A 25,862-nucleotide genomic window follows, 5' to 3' on the forward strand; every position below is an offset into this window, starting at 1 on the left:
TAGAGCATTATGAAAACATACACATTTGTGCTTTTTTTTTCAGGAGCTCTTGATTATTCAGCTTTGTCTAAAATGATCATTGTATTTTCAATTTTACAACCACTATTTGAATCATTTTTATTATTTAACTCATATGTAGATATATATTTTTGGCATTTAATGTACAGCCATCCAAATAATTTGAGTAAGAACTATTTAAAATTTTCAATGAAATGTATGTCCATCTTTTTAAATATATAGAATATGAATTACTCTTTAATGATCATGACATATTGCCTAATTTTTATATATCTCTACACTCTTAATTATATTTTAATTATAGGATTATAACTTCCAATTTAAACTTAATACAAATTGTCCAAATATACATTGGTGACCTTTGTTTCCTTCATTTCCTTGAGATAATAAAAAATAGCATTAATATTAAAAACACTTTTATACATTTTCCAGATTGATTTTCAGAATTTTTAACAGTATTAAAGCAATAATATATATAAAATACCATATCATAATTATATCATAGATTAATATAATTTTTTAGCAAATATCATGACAGAAGTATGTAGAAAGCTTGGAGAGGGTAAATACAGTGCCTGTGTCACTAGTAGTAGGTTATAATTTCAGTAATTTAAGGAAAAATGAATATAGCCTGGACTAAATTAATAGTGATTGGACAAGAAAAGACTTTAGAAAGACACTGGCCTTCTATTTAATTTATTTTAATAAAAACAATAGACATTTTTGTCTGAGACATTTTTTCATACATGGGAAAGCCTTGGTACATTTGTTTTAAAATGGTTCTATTGAGATATAACTTATTTTGGAAAATTGTAAGAAAGCATGCCTTTAAAATGTAACTGTTTTAACTGTTCCATTTATAAGGTAAGTGGTAAGATCCTTGAAATACAGTGTTCAGAGATTGAAAATCATTGTCCCATATGTCTGAAGCAGTGGTGAAGGGAAGTAAAGGAGATTTGAACAAACTATTGGAGAATCCTTTCGCTGGAGAATAAAATCCACATGGAAGATAGAAAGGTACTTATGATCTTTGTTTCTTTTGACCAGAAAGGGCATGGAATTAGTTGAAGTTGATATTTTCCTTATTTAAAAGTTACTTATCAATAGGATAATAGGTAGTCTGAGCACAAAATTCACTGAGAAAATAATGTGCTCTGAAGTCTCTTAATTTCTTCTCAAAACTTATACAGAAAATTAAAAACTTCCTCTAACAGAGAAAAAGGTGATGGGAGAAGTACTTGTAAAAGCCTTTTATTTCCAAATCTTAAAATAACCTGGAGTTAAAACTCAGAAAGCATACTAGATATTCCCTTCAGGCTATAATTACAAAGATACTTCAAAGTGTGTTCATTTTTAGACTTGATTTGGACCAGTTACACTTAGCAGTAATTAATAACACTTAAATCTGGTATTAGAAAGGTAACCAGAAGTTAGTATTTTATCAAACTATCCTTTCTAATGTACTCATTCTTTAAAAATATTTATTTATTTATTTATTTATTTATTTATTTATTTATTTATTTATTTGAAAGAGAGAGCCACAAGCAGGGGGCAGGGGCAGAGGGAGAGACCCTGCTGATCAGGGAGTCTGACACAAGGCTCAACACAGGTCTAGATCCCAGGACTCTGGGATCACAACTTGAGACCTGAGAAGAAGACAGGCTGCAGCCGACAGAGACACCAAGGTGCACCTAATGTGTCCATTCTTTAAAAAGACATAATCAGGGATGCCTGGGTGGCTCAGTGGTTGAGCATCTGGCTTTGGCTCAGGGCGTGATCCTGGGTCCAGAGATCGAATCCCACCTCGGGCTCCCTGCATGGAGTCTGCCTCTCCCTCTGCCTATTTCTCTGCCTCTCTCTCTCTCTCTCTCGCTCACTCTCTCTGTGTGTCTCTCATGAAAAAAATAAATAACATCTTTAATACATAAATAAAAAGGCAAAATCAGTGTTTAGTGATTATCAATTCTAGTAATTTATTAATATTGTATTAAAAATTAAAGTAGGTTCCCCCCCCAGATTCATATGTTGAAGTCTTATCCCCTAGTACTTCAGACTTTGACAATCTTTGAACAGAAGGCCTTTAAAATGGTAATTAAAGCTAAATGAGACCAGTAGCATGGGTTTTAGTCCAATCTGGATAGTATCCTTATAAGAAAAAGAAATCTGGGCATCAGGAAGACACTGGAGCTGCACGGGGACAGAGGGAAGACCATCTGAGGACACAGAGAGAAGGCAAATATCTACAAGCCAAGAAGAGGCCTCAGAAGAAATTAAGCCCATGAAGACCTTGATCTTGGACTTCTAGCCTTCAAAACTGTGAGAAAATAAATTTCTTCTATTTAAACAACCGAAGGGATGGTATTTTTGTGGTGTCTCCAGCAAACTATTACAATATGTTTCTGGGAAACAAAGAAATGATCTGCGTGCAGTATTCTCTCTCTTACTATTTCATAGTAGCAGAAAATTAAATGTTAAATCCATAAAACCAAAATTTTAGTCACTTTATTTTACTTAGTATCAAATGTCTAAAATGTCACTGTGGTACCTAGAAGATCATTAGAAAATAGTGAGTTATGAATAAGTAGTTTTGCAAGACAATGTTAAGATGATGACAAATTTCACAAAGGATATATGAGGAGGAAAATGAAACAAACCATAAATAAACCCACAGTCTAGATTGTGTAATGGTCCCAGCTCAGTAATATAAAAAAAAAAAAAAAAAAGTCTTGTCCTTACATATCTAAGTTCTTAAGAAAGCAGCTGGAATTTCATATAGGTGTGGCCTAGGTAGGTCACTTAACTGTATAGTGACTCATTTTTCTCATGTTTAAAACATTGGTATCATAATAGACCCATAACAGCATCTTGTACACACAATGCTAGTGCACATAAAGCACTTAGAACAGTATTTGCTACAAAATAAAGTGATAAAAAGTGTTAAGGAAAGTCAGAAATACTGGTTCTGATCTGAATAGTTTTATTTCTGAACAAACGCACATAGCAGAATATTTTTTCCAGTGAATTACCTATTCCCTGGAAATTAACTAATGAATAAGATTAATAAGAAGATTATTACAAATATTAATACAACTAATAAAATAAAGTAAATAAAGTAAAATAAAAACTCTGAGATAAAAGGAACCCAGAAACAAACAAAACAGAAAAAGTAAGAATTGGCAAAAAATATATATATGAGGAAGCACGAGAGCAGAAAGCATTTCCTTCTGTGAACCCATAAATGCTTCCAATACACAATGACAAGGATTGCTTGTGTTTAGGTAGGCAAAATAAAAGCCATCCTAGAGTTGTGAATTTTCTATTAAGATGTATGGTTTCAAGAACTCAAATTAATGATCACAATATCAAGCTAGAGTCACAGCTTACCAGATAAAGTTCTTCTTTGCCAACCATATTGAATATTCAAGCTCAGTTTCACAAACAGTCCACATTCAACTTACATGTACTATGAGATATATAGGACATGAGCTGGGAGAGGAAAGGCAAGTCTGCTAATTAAAATGTCAACATTTGTGGCTGATGAAATGACATTTCTTTCTTTTTTTTTTTTTTTTAGCATAACTTTTATACTGTCACTTTAACAACTCTTCTTACTCATCGAAGTGTGGCATTCACAAGGCTATCCATATTGGCATTTAATTAGTTCTTATATGGACCACATTTCATAGGTAATTTAGTAGCCTCTCTGACTCACTTTCCCTTCTCTTGGCAATGATCTGAACAATACCTTGATATTTAGAATACAGAGCAACCAAAGATTGTTGAGAAAGATGGAGGTGGACAATAGACTTAATGATGGATCGGATGTGTCAGTAAGGGAGAGGAAAGAGTCCTGTGTGGCACTGATTAGGCAACTACACAGGGTGCACCATTCATTGGTGGTGCCAATGGAATATTGAAGGGAATGCTGAAGGAAAAGTAGGTTTAGAAATGTTGAATTTTTTAAAGATTTTTTTCTTTATTCGTGAGAGACACAGAGGGGGTGGGGGGGCAGAGATATAGGCAGAGGGAGAACCAGGCTTCCCCCAGGTAGCCCAATGGGGGACTCCAACTCAGGCCTCCAGGATCATGCCTTGAGCCAAAGGCAGACGCTCAACCACTGAGCCACCCAGGCGTCCCTAGAAATGTTGAATTTGAAAAGCTTGTGGAGATGTTCAACATGTGGTATAGGGAACACGCGTGGGAAACGGTAGGTAGATGTGTGTTGATAATGTAGATTTCTGATTATGTAATATATGGTAATGCTAGTAAATATGGTTACCCAAGGAGAGGATTCCAGCAAAAGACAAGGTTAAAACCCCAGGAAATCAGTTTTAAAAGAGAAGGCAATGAACAGGTTTTTTCTAAGATGACTAAAAAGCAGCAGCCACAGGGGGAGGTTTAAAACCAGCAGTCTCGAAGAAGAGAAGCCAACAAAAGTGGTAGGAGGTCAAATAAATTTCCCCTAGAGAAAAACAGAAAGCATTTGGTTGATTTGGTAGTATTAACCAGATGTGTCCTCTTTATTTCTATCATCTTATATAGGAAAAATTCAAATATATTTTTGGTGCTGTAATAAAAAAATGAGTGTTTTTTGTTTTATTTGGGTTATTGTTTTTTACTCTGGTATGTAATAAAAACAAAACCAACTCCTACTTCTTTTGAAAACAAATATCTTTATAGCTTGAACTTTGAAATTTTAGAAAAATTTTAGAAAATTGGGAGAAAAAAGAAAAAGAAAGAAAATTGGGAGAATGCAGTTGAAAAGAGTATCTAAACAATTTAACTTTCCCTTTTCTTTTTCTGGGTTTATTATATATCTTTTCTTTCAAGGTGGGATGCACTTTCTTAGCTGGGCATCATCACCTAAAGGAAGTTGTCCTTGAGCTCTCAAGTGTGTCTAAGTTTCCAACTCCAATTCCAAGTCTCCCACAACGACCTGTCCTGCAATCCTTTAAAATCATCTTTTTTTAATGTTCGCTAGACTTTAAAGTTATAAAACACAAATCCTGAATAAACATGGAACTAATTTCATTTAGATACATTCTAAAATTGATGTTAGCTATGTCCTCCTTCTGATCTATAAGGAAGAAGTATTTTTGCTCAACAAGAACTCTGCTATGAATAAACAAGTTGAATGAAAAAATATGAGAATTTTCTTCATTTTTTACATGCAGAATAAAAAGCAAGAAGCAAGGCCATACAGGCTCCATCTGGTGAGTTGTTTTCATTTCTTTGGGGCACTGTCAGGAATCATTAGGAGCTTGTCCCTGTTGGTGATTCTAAAATCATTCCCTTAACTGTAATTCTTTTTTTTTTTTTTTAATCCAAGAGTACAGAATTATGTGAATTTCTCTTTGGAGAAAGTTTCTGACATATCTAAGATTTACTATCTCTTTGCCTCCTATGTCAGAATAGATTTTTTCATCTACTATGTAGTATTTGAAAGTTGAGAAAGCTCCAAGACAGAGAACGGTGTCACTTCTTTCTAAACCTCTGTTGTCACCGTTACTTCCCTCTCTAAATTGTCCATTCATTCATTCATTCATTTATTCTTTTTTCCAGAACTGCTCTTTGACTTTTTCCTTTTTTTTTTTTTAAAGTTAAGCTGTTTTTTTTTTTAATATTTTTTATTTATTTATGATAGTCTCACAGAGAGAGAGAGAGAGAGGCAGAGACACAGGCAGAGGGAGAAGCAGGCTCCATGCACCGGGAGCCCGACGTGGGATTCGATCCCGGGTCTCCAGGATCACGCCCCAGGCCAAAGGCAGGCGCCAAACCGCTGCGCCACCCAGGGATCCCTGACTTTTTCATTTTTTAAGTAAGGAAAGATAGAAACAATCTTAGTCAAAGTTTAAGTGATTACCAAGAATGTTTATTAAAGGAATTTAGCCAATGGAGCACTGTAGGTTATAAATCTTGCAAATCATTTATATGGGTTAAATTAAAAGACCTTTTCTAGTCTACACTTATTATATATGTAACTAACGACAGCAGGGGAAAATTATTTGACCTTCATTTGAAGAGTTGGTAATTATAGAGCTGTATCATGCAATAATGTATATTTCACTTTATTGACTTTTAAATAAATATATACAAATATAAGGTTCTAAAAGATAAAACTTATTTTTTATTAAAACTTGACTAATATTTACCCATAGTGTCTTAAAATCAGGAAATCCACCCAGAGGACTTGAGAAAATAGACCTCAACCCACTTTCAATGTTTTATAAGATTAAGAGTCCATTTTTATTTTATTTTTTTTAGATTTCACATTGCAGTTGTGAGAAATAAAACTAGAGATTCAGAGAACCTGGATGCCCAGTGGTAACATCTTATGTAAGTATGGTACAATATCATAACTAGGACATTGACATTGATGCAATTCATCAAATTTACTCAGATTTCACCAATTTTACATGCAGTCATTTGAGTGTGCTTATGTGCATTTTTGTACACATGTAATTCTGTGTCATTTCTATGTGGTTTTACCATAGGTAGATTCATATGACCAATACTACAATTAAGATACAGAATATTTCCACCACAACAATTCCTCATGCCACAACAGACCAAAAGTCAAACAGATAAATTGTGGAATATATATTTGAAACAATTGTTTTTTAACAAATAAAAAATCTTCATACCAAATGTTTAATAACATCCAAGTGTTTAATTTATCATGTTGTATGAACATGTTAGTATCTTAATTGTTTTAGTTTATCAAAATATATACAGTGTGGAAGAAATACATAATTATATTAGAAGTTCTATCTTTGAATGATTTTGATCTTCTTGTCCAAAATTCTTTTGAAAAGTCTATGATATTTTCCTTTTTGTTTTTATCCAGAGGGATTAATGAATACAAGAAAAATGTGCTGAAATATTTGTAATAAATGACAAAACAATAAAAAATATATATACTCCCCTATTTGTGACTTTTCTCTTTCCATCAATGTTCCATTTCACAGAAGCAACCACTTAACTAATATATGTATTTATTCTGGTATTGTCCTAGTTATTTCTACCAAAACTGTGCACAAATTGTTCCATTTTATCAATTTTAGGTTGACCTCCAATTACAGCAGATGAAAATTTTTATTTCCCTACACCAATCTATCTACCTTCTAAACATATTCCCAAAATACTTCAATCACAATTATTTGACCTAGTACTTGTATATTTTTTATAAATGTTGTATACTTTATGTCTTAATGAATAAATTCTTATTCCAAATCCAAGAAGTTTCTGTGATTAAATTTTCTTTGTTGTGCAACTTTATTACCCTTGACACTGATAATTCTCTTTATTGTGTGCTTACTTTTCTTTAAACCTCTTATTAAGTTATCTCTGTCTAATAATATTACAAAATCTAACATTACATCCAATTTCATTCATCCAAAGCAATTTAAGAAGTTTGTCCACTATGTTTGTTATTTTCTGAAGCACTAGACCCCTATGTGTATTTGTTGTAATTTGGAATGTTCTCCATGGGGTTGCCATTTGGTTGTTATCTGGGCCTTTCCTTGCTTCTATTCTGGAAATCAATCTGGTAATTTTTTTTTCAATTTTAACTTCTAATATCTTTATTGATTTTTCTTTTTACCTCAACATTTAAATAATATACTGTACATATTGTGTGTGTGCACATGCATTGTGTTTTTTCTATTATGTAACATCCTGCTCTTGTCTCCCCATTCTTTATGAAATTAAACTTCTTTGGAGTTTTCTTCTGATTACATTTCTCTGCTTCTTCTATGTTTCTTTAATTCTCTTTGTTTGAACTCTGCCTTTCACGTTGGAAGCTTTTTCTGTGAATGTCTGGCAGTATTTCTGTATGCATTAGATTTGAATGAAGCTCATAAGTGTTGATTGGAATATCTTTTTGGAAGACTCCACACTCAACCAGCCCTCACCAGCCAGACATAGAGACACAGTAAACCTGATTGTTTATTTATATTAGTAGGTCATGTCAGCATAATTGTTTCAAAATAAAGGTGAGCTGGAAAAAAAAAAAAAAAAAAAGCCAGGCAGTGGAGACTGACCAGGGAATTAAGTTGTGTGATTGCCTCCACCTCTTTTTTTTTTTTTTCCCCCCTAACAGACCAACTTCAGTAGTTGGTAAAATCTAAAATAGAATTTGTCTTTTTAATTTCTAAAGCAGTATGAATGGGTCTTATTAATTTCTGGGTTTTCCTACGGGATTTTGAATAATTGGAAGCCCCCAGTTTTGCATTCAGAGAAGATCGTGGTCTTTTCTCTGGGGCAAATAGTCTTTAAATCAGCTTTTCTTTTTTTTTTTTCCCCCTGAAGAATGATGCCATAATCACTTCCCTAGGGTAGAAGTGCCTGACACCTAGAGTTCTTGGGCTAAGGACTGACAGTGTGAGGGTATTTTTCACTTGGAATATGATCCCAGGGCTTTTCTGTGACAGGATTCCTGAGTCTTCTGGCCTGGAGAAATGCTGTTTCCAGTAGAATTGGATAGAATTGGTCTTTAGGTCCAATGTGAGGTCCATCTTTAAACAGATTCTCACATTATTCCCCTGTTTTTCAGGCTTTTTCCCCTTCCCCCTTTTGTTTCATGTCTTTTCAACTTCTAAGACCATGAAGAGCTAGCTGCATGATTTATATTAATCTATTGGCTCAGGATACTTTCTTCTGTATGCATCAAGTTAGCCTCCTCATTTCTACAAAATCATCTATTCCAATTATTTTTACTCTTCATGCAGAGTAATGCAGGCTTACATGATCTCCCAGTCTCATCAAAGTTGCTATTTTTGTTTCTTTTCCTCTGTTATTAAGGTGACTTTTAAAAGAAGGGGGGTATATAATGCCTTACCTCATCATCTTAATACAGGAAAGTTGTATTGCTTTTAAATTAATTGAAAAGCTTTAGAATAAATTGTTAGACTAAAAGACAAAGATAGAGGAGAGGCTAAATGGGTGATGGTCATTAAAGAGAACACTTGTGATGAGCACAGGATGTTATATGTAAGTGATGAATCATTACATTGTACTCCTGAAACCAGTATTATACTATATGTTAACTAAGTAGAATTTAAATAAAAGAAATAACTTATTAACTTGAAAAAGAAAAAAAAAGATATAGGAGAGTTTAGGTCACTGAAAGAATCAAAACTTTGTCTTGCAAGAATGGAGGAGAATGGCAGGAAATAATGTTTCAGGTTGAAAGAATTGAGGAAAGGAACAAGACTGATGTTCAGCCTCATATACAAAACAAAGTTCAAAAGGTAAACAACCTAAGATTGGAGGGCAAGGTGATTTAAGATAAGGAAAATTTTGCATTTGATTTTGAAGTTTGGATTGCAAATCATAAAGATTTTAGGAAGACTTTTCTAGTCACTCAAGTGTGAAAGAAAAATACATGTATACATACATGCACATGTATATTCATAGCCACCCAGACACACATTCTGTATGTTTAAAGTAAGTAAAGTGACTATGATGGGTAAGTTCCAGTGTCAAGTTGATTAGCCCATTTTACCCAGTTTTTGGTCAAACCCCAGTCTAGATGTTTCTGTGATGGTTTTGTTTTGTTTTGTTGAGATGTGATAACATTTAAGTCAGTAGACTTTGAATTAAGCAGACTAGCAGTTTACTCTCCATAATGTGTATGGGCCTCATCCGATCAGTTGAAGGACTTAAGAAAAAAGACCAAGGTCTTCAGAGGAAGAAGAAATTCTGTCAACACACTGCCTTTGGACTCTAGCTACAGCAGCAACTCTTCCGGGGTCTCCAGCCTAATCTCAGATTTTGGACTTGCCAGTCCCCACAGTTGTGTGAGTCAAAGTAAAATAAACCTTTCTCTTAATATATATATACACATTCAATTGGTTTTGTTCCTCTGGGGAACTTTAATTAATAGAGTAACCATTGTGCTGCTTATCGGAGACTTGAAACATTTTTCACTACAGTAGGAAGAGTTCGGATCTCTACAGAAATCAGTGCAGGAACCAGGTCCAAGTATGGCTCTAGCATAAGTTTCCAGAGATAGGAACTGCACCAACTCTGCCTCCAAGTGCCTAGGCCCTGTGGGGAACACAGACTGAAAAAGAGATACTTAGTGTGTGTCTGCACATTGGCACACAGTGCCCAGCTGGCTCTGGCTCTTACAGCAGTCACCTGGAGCAGACTTGCACCCTGCTGTAGTGCAAGGGAGTCTAGTCTAAAGGGATGTAGGGGTGAGAGGGAATGAGAAGCCTGTGTATGTTGTGGTCAGAAATAAGACAAATACTCCCTACCACTCATTGCCCCTGGTGGGCTGCTCTGAGATACAAGAATTCATGGATCCACCATGGAGATGGCCCATGAAACTGAGCAGTTAACTGAGCTTGTTTGGAAACTACTGGCTTAGAAAACTATCCCCTTGTATTTGTTCTCCTCCCTTCCCAGCTTTATATCCCTTTTTATCCCTCACTCTTGCCTTCTGAGGGGTGTACTACTCAATTAAGTGCCAGCACATATTCTTTTGCCTCACATCTATTTATTTTATACAGGACTCAGGCTAAGATAGAACCCCTGGGAATTGTATAATATTTTGTCTGGGTAAACTCACAATTTTCTTCTTTACTAAGAAATGAAGATGTATCTGTGGTGCATCTGAGATAAATACTATAAGCAGTAAAATGTATAAATGTCAGTTACTGCAGGTTGGTAGGCTCAATTGAATATAATGAATTTAAGAATAAAATGTGTCTTTTATTATTAGGAAAATACAAATAATAAGGGTGATTTTTGAACTATGACTTTTTAAACTGAAAGTAATGATTAATATATGTATCTTGGGCAATGCATCTGTAAAGGTAATAACATGCAGTTATGGAAGAATGGATCAATTTCAGAGGGTTTTTCCTGCATGTTTTGCTTATATTTTGATATTCTAGCTGAGAGAGTTCAAATTCCACTATCTCATTCTCCAGGAAAAAAAAAAAGAAAAAATTCACATTCACTCTGTGAATGTGTATTGCTGTTATAGTCTATAGTGCTAATAACCATTTTATTTGTTAGCACTCACGGTGCTAGAAAACAATTGCTTTTTTTCCAGATATTAGTGATAATTCCCAGAATAATTATTATCCTTGGGAGCCAAATAATTCCAATTTTTAGATCCATGCTTATGAAGAGATTTTTAAGTGTTATTTACATTAACAAACAAATATGTGAAGAAATAAATTTTTATTTTGGTGAATAAAGTCAGTTTCAGAATTAAATCTCTGATAATATATATTATGGGTACCAATACTAGCTCACACCTTTAGCTTCCTAATCTCACTATCTCCATCCATGCATAATGCTTTTCTGAATAATCTTGAGTCTTTCATTCTTACAAACAAATTCTACTTTCTAGAACCACTTTTTTCCTCCTTTAACCAAAATTGAAGTTTCCTGTTTAGTCTCTCTGTTCAACATAGCTAACTTCTATGTACATTAGATAAAATGTCTCAGTTTTAAAATTTACTTGCTGAACAAACAGGGTATCAGAGTGAGTAACTTTGCTCTCCTTCTGGGATTTAGTCCACCTGGACAATGAGATTAAAGATAAATATGTGAAATTGGAATATTTCAGTAATTCAATATTTCATTTTTAATTTCAATCTGTGAAACATTTCATTCTAACATGATATCCATCTAAATTGAATCTACAACACAATATATAATTCTGTGGAATGCATATTTGTTATGAAAATGTCATTTTATATTACATATAATTAGCAACCATTCTTCTAATTGCTCACTATCTTTTATATAATTCTACTTTCCATTTATTATTTCGCCAAACCATATGCTTCCTTCATAGGATCCTTTTTATTTAATAAAGCAATTATTTCCAAAGATTTTCATGAAAATATATTTAAAAAGCATTTTTTGAGGTTATAGAAAGACAAATATAAGATGTAAATAAGGAAAAATTCATAAGCAGGGTTAGATTGGGGAGAATCTTAACTGTCAGAAATTTTGATTTTTGGGGAATTTGGGTGACTCAGTTGGTTAAATGTCAGCCTTCGGCTCAGGTGGGATCAAGCCCTGCATTTGGCTCCCTGCTTCTCCGAGAGCCTTCTTCTCCCTCTGCTTCTGCCAAGGGAACCTGCTGCTCCCCTTGGTTGTGTTCTCTCTCTCTGTCAAATAAATAAGTAAATTCTTTATTAAATTTTTTTTTATTTTTTTCCTGTAAACAATTGCAGAAGGGGTGTTATTGGATTTTGAGGACACTGTGATATAATTACATCAGAACTTGAGAAAACTAACCTTGTATCCATTCAGTGGATGAGATAGCATAGCAATGGCATAGCCAAATGAGAAACTAAAGATATAGTTCAAGCAATAGACGGGAAGTGTTTGAACTGGGAAGTGGAAGGTAAGGATGTCCTGGAAGACATGACCTCCACATTTCCTACTCATGGAAATCAGTTTAGTGTTTGGAGAACCTCTGTTCCCATGGTTGTTTTTATTACATCAAATTGTGAAACTGGTAACAATTCAATTTGTTTCTTGAGTTTTCCATGAGGCTGCCCATCAGTCCTCATCATTTTGGTGATAAGATCCTTTGTTTCCCATACTATTGAATCCTTACCTCAGAAAATATGTGATAAACCTAATTCATAAGTAATTGGTGAATAAAAAATAATATTTACTATATCACATTTGCCAGGTTTTCTGAAATTTAAATCTGTTTATGAATTGGGGGCCTCCTAGGCATCATCTAACATATGAGATGATTTTAAGGCATAATCCCTAATAATTTCCCTTTAAAATAGCATCATGTAGGTGACAGCCTATTATAACTATGTGTAAGGTGTATCATATCAACAGAATAAGGTGAAAAAAAAGAAAAAGGAATGAGAAATAAGAAATCTGGGTTTTCAGAGCACCTTAGATTTTTAATTCACTTCTTTAGGTCTAATTGGCCATGATAACAAAATATGATTATTCAATACCCTTCTTACTTTGTAATTCTATATTCAGATCCCTTCCTACTTTTAAAATTCTAAATTTGTAGATTTAAACTACAAAATAAATACTATTTTGGGCACTTGGGTGGCTCAGTGGTTGAGCATCTGCCTTTGGCTCAGGGAGTGATCCTGGAGTCCTGGGATCCAGTCCCACATTGGGCTCCCTGCAGGGAGGCTGCTTCTCCTTCTGCCTATGTCTCTGCCTCTTTGTCTCTTTGTCTTAAATAAATAAATAAATAAATAAATAAATAAATAAATAATAAAAATTTTTAAACTAAAAAATAAAGACTATTGATATTAAGGACAGCAATATAAGTTAGATATTAAAAGGAAACTTAGTAGTTTACAAAATAAGAACAACCGGATTAGTTAAGTTACCTAGGGCAGAAGTAGAGCTGTACATATAAAGGTGTTGATAATTTAGTTTATGATTAGACAAATTTTCCAAATTATAAAGAATGCCAACTCCCAAATTCTAGAGATCATTTATATCACGTTACTTTGTATTTTATAATGAAATACTGCTTTACCCTTCCTTACTTTTTTTTTTTCGGATAACTTATCACCATTTTAAGATATATTGTATTTCATCTGTTTAATTACTGCTCTTCCAGTTCTTCCTGAGTTCCACAAAAGGAATTAGTCTTTATTCTCCAGTGTATCCCATACCTCTACAATAAAGTCTAGCACTTAGCATTTGATATTTGGTGGATGAGTATTACCAAATTGGAAAATACTCAAATAGTTTAATTATTAAAAGCTCACAACTTCTGGAAATTATTATGGTAAATATATCAGAGGCTAAGAAATTTAGAATGGAAAGCATATATTAACTCAACTTTTTTTTTAATATAAAATCTGCAAACGACATATTCATTATGTTACAACCAGTAGGGGGAAAAGAAAGGACACCTGCTGGGTTCACAGAGCTAAATTACATTCCTAAATGACTTCCGAATGATTTTGTTAATGTAAAGCAAGCATGGTTTTGTCACTAAGGAAAGGAAGATCACATTCCCATGATTTCTAGCAGCTACCTGCTGTGTGTATTAAAGTTATAGTATGACCTTCTGAGTGTCAGTTTCCTTAAGAATCGGACTGAAACTCCTGTTTTGCCAAACATGGAATTAGGAGACTGTAATATTCAGATGTGATCATGTTAGAAAGATAAGAAAGGTTACACAAAATATATTTGAAAAATTTCATCTTAAAATGAGCTAAAAGTTTTTTGTTCAAATATGCAAAAACAGAATTTGAAATTACTTTGAAATTTTAAGTTTAATAGAGATAATATCAGTAGATCAGAGGTAGTAGAAGACTGACAATATCTGATTTTTTTTAAGATTTTATTTATTTATTCATGAGAGACACAGAGAAAGAGAGAGAGAGGAAGAGGCACAGAGGCAGAGGGAGAAGCAGGCTATGCAGGGAGCCTGATGTGGAACTCGATCCTGGGACTCCAGGATCACACCGTGGGCAGAAACCAGGCTCTAAACCAATGACCCACCCAGGGATTCCAATATTTGCTTTTAATAGCAACTCTTTACAGTATTATTTTGCAGCTGGACTTGGTACTGTCAATCCAATTTCTTCTTAACTTCACTGGGGAAATTAGAGAGCGCCTTCATTAATCAAGACACAATAGATATTTTAAAAAGAAAAAACAAACTAAAGGGGACATATAAAAAAAATAAAGGGGACTATAAAACAACGTTGTTCATACTAAGTTTTTTTAGACTATATCTACTAACTGACAAATCATGTATCAGATCAGGTGTTTAGAATAATTTTGTAAATTGATGCTGATGTTCACTGTTCTTTAGAATTATGGTGACTTTTCTACTGACATAAATACACTCCAAACAATTTTTTTTGAAATTTCGAAAACAAATGAAATTGACATAGACAAGTTTCCCAAATCATCTTTTTCTTTTTCCTCTTCTTCCATTATATGTCTTATAAGATTATATTTACTATGTCATCTTATAAAATTATAGTGATTGAATGTCAATATAAGGCATACATATAAGACATAAGCCACTCATTTTTTAGTAACATGTATGATGTGGTTAGGCAAACTTGCTGCTTATCTTCTAGAGCTAGAATTTATTTATTTATTTTTAATTTTTTATATTTATGATAGTCACAGAGAGAGAGAGAGAGAGAGAGGCAGAGACACAGGCAGAGGGAGAAGCAGGCTCCATGCACCGGGAGCCCGATGTGGGATTCGATCCTGGGGTCTCCAGGATCGCGCCCTGGGCCAAAGGCAGGCGCCAAACCGCTGCGCCACCCAGGGATCCCTAGAGCTAGAATTTCTATGTTTCTCCAAATATGTACCTAGAACTTTTCAAACATCTGATCAAACTAAAAATATGTAAACCATTGTCACTCTTTAATAGTAACTCTTTTCCTTGTTTGTATTTCTTTATGTAAACTAAGGGTTATTTATAGGTAATTATGTGTTCAGGCATTGCTTTAATCAAATTGCGTCTATTAGTTAAGATGTATAACAATTCTTTTTTCTGCTTTATTGAGATATAATTGGCATATAATATCGTGTAAATTTAGGGTGTATAATCTGTTGATTTGATATATACTACAAAATAATTACCACTATAGTGCATCACATCACATAATTACCATTTCTTTTGTGGTGAAAACATTTAAGACCTACTCTCATAGCAACTTTCAAGTACAGTTAATATAGTATTATTAACTGTAATCACTGTTCTGTACATTAGATCCCCAGAATTTATTTATCTTATAACTAGATCTTTGTACTATATCCAAAATCTCCCCTTTTCCCTCCGTCTCCAGCCCCTGGTAATCACCATTCTAGTCTCTGTTTCTATGAGTTCAGCTTTTTTAGATTCCACTTACAAGTGATATCATACAGTATTTGTCCTGTCTTTATTTTTTTGCATAACAATTCTTGATTTAGATACATTATTATCTTATTTTATTTATTTACTTATTTGTTATTTGAAAGATATACCCATTTATTTTTAGAGAAAGAGGGAAGGGGAAGAGGGGCAGAGGGAGAGGGAGTGAGAGAGAAGCAGACTCCCTGCTGAGTGGGGAGCCCAACACGGGGTGGGGCTCAATCTCAGGATCCTGAGATCATGGCCTTAGTGGAAACCAAGAGGCAGTTGCTCAACCAACTGAGCCACCCCGGTATTCCTATCCCATTTCATACAAAAATAAACTAAGTCACAGATATAGAGATTATAGGCCAGAAAAAAACTTTATTGATATGAAAATTATATTAATAATCACAACAAAACTTGATCTTATAATATTGTTAGTCATTTCATAATTTTAACAAATGTTGTCCTCTCATACTCTAGGGAAACTCTTTAAGCCAAGGATTAAATTATTAGCCACGTAAAATGGGGATCAGAATTGTGTGCCATAAAAAAAAAAAGAAAAAGAATTGTGTGCCATCCAATAATTAATTGTAGCATGAGATTATATAATCTCTGTCTGTCTCTATCTCTCTCTCCATCTCTATTTGAGTCTAATTTGGAGTCAGAATATCTGTGTTTATGTATTGAACCCAGCAATAATAAGTATGTGACTTTTTTACGCTTCAATTTCTTCATTTGTAAATATAAAAAGAAGTAAAAGAAGATTTTAAAAAATAGGATGAAGAGGAAGGTGAGAAGAAGGAAAAGAAGAAAATTATAGGATATTCGTTAAAACAATGAGTCTCAATTGGAATTGATTTTTCACCCTAGAGAACCTTGACAATGACTGAAGACATTTGGGTTGTCACAACTGGTATCAGGGTGTACTATTGGCAACCAGAGGGTAGAAGCCAAGGATCATCCAAAACAGTCTATAATTCACAAAATAGCACTCTACAACAAAGAACTATATGGCTCAATATGTGCATAATATTGAGGTTAAGACACCCTGATTTAAAGTGACATATTCTGATCATTAAATGAAATTAACACATGTAAAAAAAATATCTAGTGGCTTACTGAAGCCACCGCCTATCAGCTGCTGAGAGCAGATTTTTCACATCTCTGTCCAACATCTATTGAGTGACATATCATTGGCAGGTTGATGTGGCCATACTGGGAGTGTTTATATCATAAAAATTGACAAACTACAATACAGAGCCTTTTCCCACTTGATCCCTCGACCCAGATAGCTTGTTGTTAAATATTTACTAGCCTCCATTGATTAGCCACTCATTAACATATTGCAACCACTGCATAAATGTTAACTATTACTACAATTACTATTAAGCCCTCTCAGTTCATCCGAGGAAACCACTCTAGATATTATTCTTCCCTTTCTCCATTTTATATCAATTGCTCAGGTTCATAAGACCTGGCAATAAACTTCTAAGTGCCCGATGTTTTAACCACTCCCTCCTCTATCTTTCACACTTCAGTCATATTATTATGGAATGAAAATTTAATCCTGCTACTCCCATATTTAATATTCTTCAATGCGTTGCCATTCATATATATTTGAGAGAGAGAAAGAGAGAGAGAGAGAGAGAGAGAGAGAGAAGGAGAGCAGAAGCAGGGGGTACAGTAGAGGAGACGGAGAAACAGACTCTTTACTGAGTGGAAGCCCCAAGCGGGGGTCAATCTCAGGACTCTGGGATCCTGGAACCATGACCTGAGCTGAAGGCAGACACAAAACCTACTGAGCCACCCAGATGCCCCTGCCTTGCCATTTCTTATGGTATAAATCTGAACTCCTAACACACACACACACACACACACACAGAGACACACACACACACAACATAAACACATACATAAAACTGAACTCCTTAGTTTAGCATATGGGACTTCAACGTTACTCCAGAGTGCCCTGCAAATCACAAAATTTCTATGCAGCTATCTCTACTGCTATCTATTCTATTGCTCTTGTTACAGTATAGTTTCCCTTCTCTTTGTCAAGTTAATCTGAGTTATTTTTCAAAGGAAAAGCTTACTCTATCATCATTTACTGACCCACTATTTTTTGCATATGCCTAGATCTTGACTTTCAAAATTCAAAAGCCAAACATTTGACTCTTTTTGTTCCAAGTCATACTTTATCTGAGAGACATGAGCATATGATATTCCAAATGCTTACCCAAAAAAGACAAAGGTCAAGACAATTAATATATCAAAATTCACTTGCCTTGTTTGTAACAATTTGCACATCTTTACATTCTAAATTCTAAATGTGAATATGTCTATTTTATGTTGTATATAATTTATATTTGAACTGTCCAGAACATCTCAAAAGTCCAATAAATGTTAAGTATAAGAATTGGCTATTGTAGAATGTACAATACTGGACAATTTCTTCATATGAAGCTCAAAATTGTTTGGAACAAATTCCATTTAAACTACAGCATTATTATAAAATCTAAATATAAGTACAGTTAACATACAATTTATTGTGAGCAACATTCAACAGAAAACAAAGGAAAACATGCCCACCAAGATATTTCTAAATGTTATGCCTTATGAATTCCCAGCCATACACATAAGAATACAAAATTCAAGATAAACTCCAAAAAATATTTTCCGTAGCAGGATTTCACTACTTAAAACTGCTAATATTAAGCTAAGCAGAGGAAGTCATGTATACCATTTCTAGTATATATATAATGCTTCTCTTTGTAGAATATCTTTAAATTTAATTTTTTAACCAAGCATATCACAGTCAGAGACACAATGGGGATCTGTGTCCTGATTGATAACATAATTGTTAAGAATTTAATGTAGTGGTTATCACGTGAGAAAGATATACCAAAAGCCTGCACTAGCACCTATAAGGAGCTCATGCCTTTCAATCATCAAACATTTACTGAGCATGATAAAATTCCAGGGTAGAAAAATGAATAATACATGGCCTCTGCCCTTGAGGATATCACAGGCTACAGAAAAGATGGTCTTGTAAACTAATCACAGCAACTTGGTATACTGAATGTTATTAAAAGGAGGTAAAATATGTGGCACCTTAGGATAGGAAAAAACTCCTTTAACAGAAAATTCTAAAGTATAAGGCATTAAATGATTAACTGATTGATACATTTGATTATATTATTTTTTTAAACCGTATGGGTTTCAAAAGACATCATTTAAAAACAAAATGATAGTCATGGCTTGGAGAAAATACTTGCAGAGCATGTACAACAATAATGTAAGAATAGATTTTTAAAATATTTTTAAGATATTAAGAAAAATAAAAAATATAATAAAAACTAGAAGAAAATGAATGGGCAGCTTATAGAAGAAAAAACACAGATGACCAAGAAGATATGAGTTAGTAAAAATAAATGAAAAGCACAGTGAGGTACGACGTCACATCCCATTAAATTATGAAAATGTAAAACATTTAGCAAGTCCAAATAATGATAAACATATAAAGCCATAGGAATTTCTATGAACCATTATTAAGTATAATTGGAATACAACCTTGGAAAACAATTTGGTAGTATTTAAAAATTAAGGTAACATATATACACCCTAGATCCTAGCAATTCCCGCTTCTTGGTAGCTTACACAAAAGACCTCATATATATGTACAAGCATATTGGAGCAAATTTCTTGTAAAAGCAAAAAAAAATTAGAAATGTCTAAAATGTGTATTACTAGGATATTAATGAAATAAATTACATGGGTGACATGCAAAGGTTCTATAAGTTTCCTCATGAATACCACAAATATGTCAAACCCCTTTCACAAAAAAGCCATTGTAAAAAAAAAAAAAGCCATTGTAGAGGAAAGAGCACGCACATACACACATATATGTAAAGAGGTAACACACATAGAGAGAATAATATAAAGCTTTAAAATATTAAAATAATGTGGTTTGCTAATACATGCTGTTATGGATATACAAACATAGTAAAGATATAAAAATATATATAAGAACAATAACCATATCAAGATAGTACTCAGAAAAAGATGACTTTATTGTATTGATAATTTGTTTCTTACAATAAGTTGTGAAGTAATAGGATTCTTCTATTATTATTTTTATTTAGGCATTTTGGACATCAGAAATATATAATAATACATGTTGAATGACAGTAAAGCAGTAGGAGCACAGGGGAGAAAATAACAAATTTGTCTGAGAAAGCAAAAGAACTTCACACACTGATTTGGGGCATATATGTAAAAGAATAAATGACAATTATTGCAAAATGGAAGAGAAGAGTGTTGATAGAAGAACACTGGTGACAAGAGAGAGTTAGCTAACATTGAGAAGCATGAAAGAACGTGAAATGTTTAGGAACCAATGAATAAAAGCTTCATTGGACCATTTACCTACAAGCCTTGAAACAGATAACAATGATTAATGGTGAAACTTGGCAAAAAGGTGAAAACATATTAATAAAGGTGTTATATTTTCAATACTCAACCCCTGATGGACTAATTCAGTCTACATAGGAGACACAATGGAATGGTAAAAAGAATCTATAGAGATGGTGGGAGAGAAAATTCACCATGAAAATGATATAGAAGCTTTGTCTTTTATGGGAAAATATGGGTAAATGAAAAGCTGTATATTTTCTAATTCTAGTATAGTTAACATACAATGTTCTATTAATTTCAGGCATACAATATAGTGATTAGACAATTCTATACATTACCCAGGGCTCATGATAATAAGTGTGTTCTTAATTGCCTTCATCTATCATCCATTCCCCCCCCCCCCCAAATCCCCTCTGGTAATCCAGTTTGTTCTCTGGAGGTAAGAGTCTGTTTTTTGGTTTATCTCCTTTTCTCTTTGTTTGTTTTGATTCTTAAATTCCACGGATGAGTGAAATCATATGGCATTTGTTATTCGGGGTCTTGGGATGTATAAATTCTTTATATTTTTTGACTGACCTTTTCTTAGATATATCATTTGTAAATATCCTTTTCCTATTAAGTAGGTTGTCTTTATGTTTGTTGATTATTTCCTTTATGCAGAAATTTTTTATTTTGATATAGTTTATTTATTTTAGTTTATTTTCTTAATTTTTTAAAGATTATTCATGAGAGGCACAGAGAGAGAGACAGAGACAGATACACAGGCAGAGGGAGAAGGAGGCTCCATTCAGGGAGCCCGATGTGTGACTTGATCCCAGGTTTCCAGGATCATGCCCTCGGACAAAGGCGGTGCTAAACCATTGAGCCATCCAGGTTGCCCCTAGTATGGACATTTTAATAATATTTGTTCTCCCAATTCATGAGCATGGACCATCTTTCCATTTGTTTATGTCATCTTCAATTTCTTTCATCATTGTTCTATAGTTTTCAGAGTACACGTCACTCACTTCCTTGGTTAAGTTTATTCCTAAGTACTTTATTATTTTTGGTCTAATTATAAATAAGATTGTTTCCTTAATTTATCTTTCTGTTCCATCATTTAGTGTATACAAATGCAGTGGATTTTTATATAGTGATTTTGTAGCAACCTTACTGAATTCATTTATTAATTCTAGTAGTTTTTTGGTGGAGTATTTAGGTTTCATTCTTCTGCAAATAGTGAAAGTTTTTCTTCTTCTTTACCAATATGGTTTCTTTTTAATTTGAAGAGCTAATTTTTTAAGTTCAATTTCAGGATGCTTAGAAACTAGGCTGGAGACGGTGAATTCGATGGTACATTTTGCTGTGTCTGTTGCCATACAATTAATTGTATAAGGACAATATAATTTAGCAACTAAGATCATGAACTCTGATGCCAGACTTCCTGGATTTGAATTCTAGCTCTGCAATATGCTTCAGAGTGTCTTAGACAAGATATATAATCTCAGTATCCTGATTTATTTATCTGTAAAGTGGGGATGATAACATTGTCTACTATATAGGATTTTGAAGAGGATTAAATGAGTTAATGCTTATAAGGTGCTGAGACTTTTTTCTAAATATCAAAACAAAATTAGCTGTGATGTAGGTGCCTGACTTACTGCAATATCTATAGGAGATACAGTTCCTCAGATGCCCATTTTGGATTTCAGAAAGATTATTCCTTTATTGTTACCAGCTGGGAAAATGAACAATATGTGCCCTTGACTATAAGGCCTATAGAAGGATGCCTGGGTGGCTCAGCGATTGGGTGCCTGCCTGCCTTTGGCTTTGGTCATGATCCTGGGATCCAGAATCGAGTGTCGCATAGGGCTCCCTGCGAGGAGCTGCTTCTCCCTCTACCTATGTCTCTGCCTCTCTCAATCTGTGTCTCTCATGAACAAATAAAAAAATCTTTAAAAAAAATATAAGGCTTATAGAATAAGCTCTCTCTAAATTTAAATAGAGGTTTTTTACCAGTCAACTTTTAAAAAATGAATGAGTTTGGTTTATGTTTTGTTTTTATTTATATATTTATTTATGTATTTATGTATTTATTTATGTATTTATTTATTTATTTGGTGTATGTTTTGAGTTTGGACCTGTAATTTTATTTACTTCCCCCATTTATTTTTAAACAAACTTCTTATTTTAGCATACTTTTATTTTTGATTTGCATTTCCCTAACAGCTTCTTTGGCAAAAATAAAATTTGCCACTCTATATTATTTTTACAAAAAATATCGCAGATCATACAGAGAGTTCCCATATACCTCACACCCTGTTTCCTTTAACATTAACATCTTCCATTACCATAATACAGCTGTCAAAACAAAGAAACCAGCATTGGTACTATTCACTTAATTTAGGACTATATTTAGATTTCAGTAGTTTTTCCATTAATATCCTCTTTCTCTTCCAGTATCCTATCCAGGTTACTACACTGCATTAAGTTGGCATGTCTCTTTTGTCTTCCACTGTCTCTGACAACTTCTCAGTCTTTTATTATTTATCATGACATTGACATTTTTAAAGAATCACAATATTTGCCCTTTTGTGTCTGGCTTATTTCATTTAACATAATTTTTTCACGGTTCATCCATGTATCAGAACTTTGTTCCTTTTTATGGCTGAATAAGACTCCATGTAGTATATACCATGTTTTGTTTATTCATTCATCTCTTAATTTATTTTTAGATTATTTCCAGGTTTTGGCTATTGTGAGTAATGCTGCAATGAACATTGGCATACAAACATCTGTTTGAATTCCTGCTTTCAATTCTTTGGGGTATATATTAGAAATGGAATTTCTGAATTATATGGCAATTCTGAGAGAGGAAGAGAGATACATTATAAGGAATTGGCTTACCTGATTCTAGATGCTGAAAAGTCCAAAATCTGCAGGACAGGTTGGTAACCCAGGAAAAGGTGATTTTGCAATTCAAATCCAAAGGCAGTCTGTTGGTAGAATTACTTCTTCCTCAGAAGAGGTCAGTCTCTTTTCTCTTAAGGCCTTTAACCAATTAGATGGAGCCAACCAAGTAACTCAATTTTCTGATTTAAATTTTAATCCCACCTAAAAGAAATCTTCACAGAAATATCTAGAATATTGTTTGATGAAATATCTGGGTACCATGACCTAGCCAAGTTGACACAGAAAGTTAGTCATCATACCCAATAATTCTGCTTTTGGACCAGTAATTACAGTAAAACTCACATAAATTTATTTTATACTATATAAACTTGTTTGACAGATGTTTTCCAGGAAATAACAATGTAGCATTTATCTGTGATGGACTGTAATTATTAATTCGAAAGAAACCAAATGCAAGGTTTACCTGCTATCCAAATGTAAAACATTCCTATAAAACCCTTTGTAAGCTGTAATTGTGTAAAGTGAAGAAGCAATCACTGTTAATTTATATGGAAAATTTTTTGAGATTCCAAGACCCCAAAAATACTGTCTCTTTGGCTTTTACAATACCTTAGGACACATCTAAAGAATGCATAAAGTAAATCTAGATAAAGGACAGAACCAACACAGTTCAAAGCTATGGTGGCTTGATGCTAAGGTGCTAAATGTAGCTCCTCGGGAAGGAGCTTGGGAAGCCACTCTTACTGTTCAGGGTGCACACTGCAAGTCCTGAATACTATTTTTGCTGTTTGCCTTTTTTCATAAAAGTGAAAATCCTTTTCAAATTTCTTTCAGTTAGCAAAAGTAGGGACTAATATATGTCATTCATAAAAGTGAAGTGACCTAAAGCAGACTTTCATAAAACAGGGATATTTGTTTTGGTACTTTAATCAAACATATTTCAAGTCTGAAAGATCTCATTTCATCTGTAATTTCTATGAAAATCCAATTTATAAAAGTGAGATGGTAATTATACAACATTTTAATTTGTGGCACTTGGAATGCAGTTAATATAGTCAATCTTCTGATTTTCTTTAAAAAATGATATTATTTATTTATTCATGAGAGACACACGGAGAGGCAGAGACACAGGCAGAGGGAGAAGTAGGCTCCATGAAGGGAGCCCGATATGGGACTTGATCCCAGGACTCCAGGATCACACCCTAGGCCAAAAGCAGGCCCTAAACCTCTGAGCCACCCAGGGATCCCCAATCTTCTGACTTTTAACATTAATCCAATATAGGTAATCTCAGCATATGTTGTTGTCTGAGAACGAGTTCATTCTTTAAAACATATCATTGTTGTATTTTTTTTTTAATAACTATGCTCTTATGTCATGTTGGAATTTAGAAAAAATGGTTGGAATTTAGAAGAAATGGTATGGCTGATTTTTGTCAGCTTACTGATTATACTGCCTCCAATAAGTAATCTATGTAGTCCACTTTCCTGGTAGAAAGAAAACTGAGGGGCAACTGGGTGGCCCAATCAGTTAAGCTTTTGCCTTCGGCTCAGGTCATGATCCAAGGGTTCCTGAGGTTAGCTCCCTGTTCAGTGGGGTATCTGCCTCTCCCTCTTCTTCTGCCCCTTCACCTGCTTTATGCTGTCTTTCCCTCTCTCTCTCTCTCAAATAAATAAACAAATAAAATCCTTTTTTAAAAAAGAAAAAAAAAATGAATCAGAGAATGAGATGTGGATTCCAGGTATGGATCAGCAGCCAAAATAAGTGTGACTTTAGAGGAGTGGTTTCATCTCTTAGAGCTTAAATATCCTTATTTTTTTGATGATAAAGAGGATTACCCTAAATTTTGATAAACATATAAATATCAAAACATTATTTATTTTTTTAATCAATCAAAATGAGATCATAGAAACCAAATGATTTATTGCTGTAGTAGTACTGGGTACTTTGGTGTATTATTACAGTGTGTTTTATGTTTTTGGTAATTCCCTTCTGCCCCATAGCCCTTTCCCCAGCCAATTTATCATTGTGTGTAGGATGAAATGCTGCCTTAGGAAAGCAGAAAAAAAAATTTATTCAGAGTATAAAATGCATGTGCTTTCATGCTGCTACATCCTACAGTTTTGGATTTCAGTCACTAAGGGAAGCTGACCATAAATGATATTTCATAAAATACTATGAATTTGCAAGAATGCATGAGGAAGTAAGAGCTGAGCTTTTGCCTTCCTCTGACAACAATGCTGGATATTCTCCTTTTCCCTCTCCAGATGTATTCTTCACTGTCTCCATGTGCTCTGAGTCCCAGAAGTCTGCACCATATTGACTGTGTCAATGACCTCCCTGCCTCTGGCAGAGTATCTGAGTTAAAGAAGGGAGTACAGTCAGGGTATGTCTTCCCCACTTCCCTAGAGCTTGCTTGCTATCGATCACCGTTGGTTGTCTGTGTCCCTTCTCAGAAGGCCTCAACTGACCTGATGGAAGTTACCCTTCACCTGAAGTTACTTTTTCTTGTTTCCAAAAACTGCTACCTTCTTGGTTTCTCTGAGCCAGGGCTGCTGGTATTTTATCATTGTTTCTCGGTCTGAAGCATAACAACATCCTGTATTAGTTGAACCAACCATCATTTGAAAAGTCTCTTCGTTAAACTCTACTTAATTGCTCCATTTGACTGTGCCATCTTTTCCTGCCAGTCCCAAATGATTT

At 33.9% G+C, this 25,862-nt stretch overlaps 1 long non-coding RNA gene across 2 annotated transcripts in view; it reads right to left on the reverse strand.

The window, feature by feature from the left end:
• Positions 1-25,862, reverse strand: part of LOC112646015 (uncharacterized) — an 85,301-nt gene that overhangs the window by 32,129 nt on the left and 27,310 nt on the right. Inside the window, exon 3 of one of the 2 annotated variants that reach the window (XR_003127425.3) lies at positions 23,156-23,299. This is a non-coding gene — a long non-coding RNA (uncharacterized LOC112646015). Of the gene's footprint in view, positions 1-23,155; positions 23,374-25,862 lie in introns of both variants that reach the window. The other variant, XR_003127426.3, reaches the window with a different exon arrangement.

Source organism: Canis lupus, chromosome 34 (assembly GCF_003254725.2).
Source record: "Canis lupus dingo isolate Sandy chromosome 34, ASM325472v2, whole genome shotgun sequence".
NCBI classification, from domain to species: domain Eukaryota; kingdom Metazoa; phylum Chordata; class Mammalia; order Carnivora; family Canidae; genus Canis; species Canis lupus.